The 5,052-nt window shown below is 46.7% G+C and overlaps 1 non-coding gene across 1 annotated transcript; it reads right to left on the bottom strand.

Annotated features, from left to right (window-relative positions):
* Positions 1 to 2,756: 2,756 nt before the first annotated feature.
* On the bottom strand, positions 2,757 to 2,829 carry TRNAW-CCA (transfer RNA tryptophan (anticodon CCA)). The gene has a single exon. It is a non-coding gene; the product is annotated as a tRNA-Trp (tRNA).
* Between the last annotated feature and the right edge of the window lie 2,223 nt (positions 2,830 to 5,052).

The raw sequence follows: 5,052 nt of genomic DNA, 5'->3' as shown, positions 1-5,052 counted from the left end.
TCTTGAGAGTCCCTTGGACTGCAAGGAGATCCAACCAGTCCATCCTAAAGGAGATCAGTCCTGGGTGTTCATTGGAAGGATGGATATTGAAGCTGAAACTCCAATACTTTGGCCACCTGATGCGAAGAGCTGACTCATTGGAAAAGACCCTGATTCTGAGAAAGATTGAGGGCAGGAGGAGAAGGGGATGACAGAAGATGAGATGGTTGGATGGCATCACTGACTCAATGGACATGAGTTTGGGTAAACTCTGGGAGTTGGTGATGGACAGGAAGGCCTGGCATGCTGCGGTTCATGGGGTCACAAAGAGTTGGACATGACTGAGTGACTGAACTGAACTGAACTGAACTGTGGAGGCAGAGGGGCATGGCAGCATGGATAGGCAGGGTTCAAGGAGTTCTCCCTCTTTGGTATGGATGGGGATGGCTGCATTTCTCCAGTGACCCAGCATTCCTAGTGGGAAATGGAGCAGAGCAGGAGCCCCACCACAGCCAGCAGTCTGCGGGGCAGCAAAGGTGACTGTGACTTCACTCCCACCACCCACATGGCCCAGCAGCCCTCTGCTCTGTCCTGGATCTCTGTGCCCAGTTCAAGGTTATGGATTCAACCCAGAGAGGTCAAGGTCAGATCCAGGAGCTGCAGTCTGCCCCCATTCTATGAACAGGGAGAAAATCAGGCGTGCAACACTTTTTGGCATATAATATCTCAAATCTGGTCTAAAGTTGAAGGTTTTTATGCTGAAAGCCTGCTTCCACTCCTGTGTTCCAAAAACACGAGCAATATTCACCTCTCACTCAAGGAAAAAACCTCAGCCCCTTCCTTCTACCCTGGGACCATACCCACAGTCAAATGATGAGCAAGGCAGCTCACCCTCCTTGAGAGCTGTCTCCCCAGCAGCACTGTCTCTCCATTCCTAGAGCACCTACCTCAGGTCTGACCTCATCACCTCTTCATGACCTTCTTATAGTAGCAGACCCTCCCTCCCCTGACAACCTACCCCACCTGTTGACATGCTCTTCCTGCACAATTAACCTGATCAGGTTAGTTCCCAGCTCCAAACACCAGGTTCCTTTCCTGTTTCCCTTGTTGTTGTTGTTCAGTCACTAAGTCATGTCTGACTCTTTGTGACCCCATGGACTGCAGCACACCAGGCTTCCTTGTTCTTCATTATCTCCTGGGGTTTGCTCAAACTCATGTCCATTGAGTCAATGACACCATCCAAACATCTCATCCTCTGTTGCCCCCTTCTCCTTCTGCCCTCAATCTTTCCCAGCATCAAGGTCTTTTCCAAAAAGTCAGCTCTTCACATCAGGTGGACCAAGTATTTGGAGCTTCAGCATCAGTCCTTTCAATGAATATTCAAGGTTGATTTCCTTTAGGATTGACTGGTTTTATCTCCTTGCTGTCCAAGGGACTCTCAATAATTTCCCTTGAGATATGTCCAAATTCTTCATCAGGCTCTATATAACCCAACCTCAGCTGCTTATCTCTTACCACCCATTTTTCTCCCCAGCAGCTCTCAGCTGTGCCATGTATTATCTCTATTCACTTCCTCTTGTGACCCTTCTTCCAGAACAACTCCCTCCCCTCACCATCTCCCACCTCTTATTGCACTGCCCAAATGCTACTCAGTATTTGAGACCCAGCACAGGCATCTTCTCCGGAAGAGGCTTTGCCAGATCTCCTTCACACCAGCCCAGCCATCCAGCTGGGATAGGGGCCTTCACCTTGCACCCACAGCCCTGTCTTGCTACATCCACAGGGACAGCCACCTAATCCTGTCCCTTTCTTCTGACTCCTCCTCAAAGGTCAGGGCTCTGTTTTACTCATTTCCACATCCCCAGATGCTGGTCAAATCTCTGAAAAAACATAAGAACTCCATAAATATCTAATGGGTGAATGAATGCATGGTTGGTGGAATTGATTTGAAGAGTCAGACAAAACTGAGTGACTGAACAACAACAAATGAGGGAAAGTAAAGAGTCTAGGAGAGTTCCAGGTATTGACACTTTTCGTAAGACTGGAAACACACAACAAATGAAGGTTTAGGGAGCAGATGGCTGCCCCATTGGGTAGAGATGTCCCATAGGCAGTTAGGTCTATGTACTTATATGGAGTTAAGAAAAGACTGTATCTGGATGAGGGATATCATTTGGGGAATCACTGCAGTAGGAAACTTGCTCAGAGAAGGATCTAGAGTGAGAAAAACAGGGGCAGGAACCCTGAGGAACTGTCATTAAAGCATGGGCAGAGGAAGATAGTTCCGTGTAAATAACAGAGGCTCCTACTGCTGATAAATCTCTTCAGTCATGTCTGACTCTGCGAGACCCCATAGATGGCAGCCCACCAGGCTCCCCCATCCCTGGGATTCTCTAGGCAAGAACACTGGAGTGGGTTGCCATTTTTTTCTCCAATGCATGAAAGTGAAAAGTGAAAGTGAAGTCACTCAGTCACGTCCGACTCTTAGCGACCCCATGGACTGCAGCCTTCCAGGCTCCTCCGTCCATGGGATTTACCAGGCAAGAGTACTGAAGTGGGTTGCCAGTGCCTTCTCCGAAATAATAGAGGGGAGACATGGCCAAAGAGGTAGGAGCCGCTGCATCAGAATGTGATGCCACCCAAATCAAGGGATGAGAGCACTGCAAGGGGACCCGTGTTTCCAAATGCAGCAGTCACTTCTTCTTTTATTTATTTACTTGGCTGTGCTGGGTCTTAGCTGTGGTATGGAAACTCTTAGTTGCAGCATGTAGGATCAGTTCCCCAACCAGGGATCGAACCTGGGCTCTCTGCATTTGGGGTGCAGAGTCTTAACCACTGGACCACCAAGGAAGTCTTCCAGCAGTCACTTCTTAAACAATGATCAAGGCCTTTATAATCTAGTCCTTGCCCAGATTTTCTACCTCATCCCCTCACACTGTAGATTTCAGCCCTTCTGCATATCTTAGGGTTCTCTCAATCTTCTGTAACATTCTACCTTCCCATTCATTTGTTCATTCATTTCCTCTCCTATAAGGTCCACACATTCCTGTGTGGTTCTGTACAACCCACTGGAAATTGTCATCATCAATCAAATGCCATCTTGAGCTTTTTCTCCTATAAAGCTTGCCTAACCTGTTAACCACTCCTTCCTCTAGCCCTCCACTTTTCTATCAACTTGGCTCTTACACTTCACCTGCAAGACTATATTTCTATTTCCATGCCTCTCTTCCCCATAAGATTGCCTTGTCTAGGGGTACAGGCTGTCTATTTATCTCTACAATGTCAAGAGCAGACACATGATGTGGCATGGTCAGCAGTTTATATGTTTTATTGAATGAGAAAGAGTGAACAAAAGACTTTGCACATCAACATCACTCAGAGAACAAATCAATGGTAGTGTAAAAATCAAAAGAGTTAATTGAGAATTTTCCTTCTCTGGGTTTTGATTAACTGAGGTTTCCCTGGGTTAATGCCTGGATTGATACTATACAGAATACATTCAGGTTTGCTCTGGCCTATATGAGCTCCTGAATGTAGTTGTAAATGAACTAATCTGGGTGGGAGGGATCACCTCTGTACGGTTATATATAGTTGTAAATGAACTAATCTGGGTGGGAGGGATCACCTCTGTACGGTTATATAGAAACATCAGTTTGTGTTGAGACTGCCAAACTGGCTTTCCCTTAGCCCCACTGCACCAAGGGTGTCTCATAAATGTTAAATAATCATAATGACCATGCTCAAGGGGGTGTCAGTGGTCATAAAAGCTGGCTTTTATGGATGCTTGTCTGCATCTCCTGGTGGGTGGCTACAACTTACACAGGCCTGATGGCCAGAGGGCTCCATACAGGATGCATCTGAGAGACCTCTACGCTTGGGTGGCTTGGATCCAATCACAAGCTGGGACGCCCAACCATTGATTGATTGAGGAAGGCCACCCACACTGAGCCTTCTGGAATCCATTGGTGAGTCACGGGCCAAAGGATTATGTCTTCAATATGGGCCATCAGGCCTGATACCAAAGCATTTCCTGCTTACAGCTTAGGGGAGCTGTCATTAATGAGGGTGATGACCTGTGGGTCCAAGAAATAGCCAGATGAGAGGAAAACCACAGTCTCATTTACACCTCATGGGACATGGCTTCCTAAGCTTTTCTGTTTGATTCTATATTCTCCAGCAAACCTCATTTTACACTCATCCTATCATTTATCCTTTGTTTTCATTCATTTCATGGACATTAATTGAGCACGTGGGCTAGACGTTAGAAGTACAGAGATGAATAAGACACAATTCCTACCCTTTTGGGTTCAGTTCAGTTCAGTTCACTCAGTGGTGTCTGACTCTTTGTGACCCCATGAATCGCAGCACGCCAGGCCTCCCTGTCCATCACCAACTCCCGGAGTTCACTCAAACTCACGTCCATCGAGTCGGTGATGCCATCCAGACATCTCATCCTCTGTCGTCCCCTTCTCCTCCTGCCCCCAATCCCTCCCAGCATCAGGGTCTTTTCCAATGAGTCAACTCTTCGCATGAGGTGGCCAAAGTATTGGAGTTTCAGCTTCAACATCAGTCCTTCCAATGAACACCCAGGACTGATCTCCTTTAGGATGGACTGGTTGGATGTCCTTGCAGGCCAAGGGACTCTCAAGTCTTCTTCAGCACCACAGTTCAAAAGCTTTTTTGAACACAATTCTTCGGCGCTCAGCTTTCTTTAAGTCCAACTCTCACATCCATACATGACCACTGGAAAAGCCATAGCCTTGACTAGACGGACTTTTGTTGGCAAGGTAATATCTCTGCTTTTCAATATGCTATCTAGGTTGGACATAACTTTCCTTCCAAGGAGTAAGCGTCTATTAATTTCATGGCTGCAATCATCATCTGCAGTGATTTTGGAGCCCCCCAAAAATAAAGTCTGACACTGTTTCCACTGTTTCCCCATCTATTTCCCATGAAGTGATGGGACCAGATGCCGTGATCTTAGTTTTCTGAATGTTGTTAATTGTAGACAAATAAGAAACCATTCCCATGTAATGTGTTATGTATATATGGCCATTGCATGCATGAGTGCTC

This window comes from Bos taurus, chromosome 3 (assembly GCF_002263795.3).
Source record: "Bos taurus isolate L1 Dominette 01449 registration number 42190680 breed Hereford chromosome 3, ARS-UCD2.0, whole genome shotgun sequence".
NCBI lineage: Eukaryota > Metazoa > Chordata > Mammalia > Artiodactyla > Bovidae > Bos > Bos taurus.
Note: the sequence above shows the minus strand (reverse complement) of the source record. Positions and strands in the feature narration are given on the sequence as shown.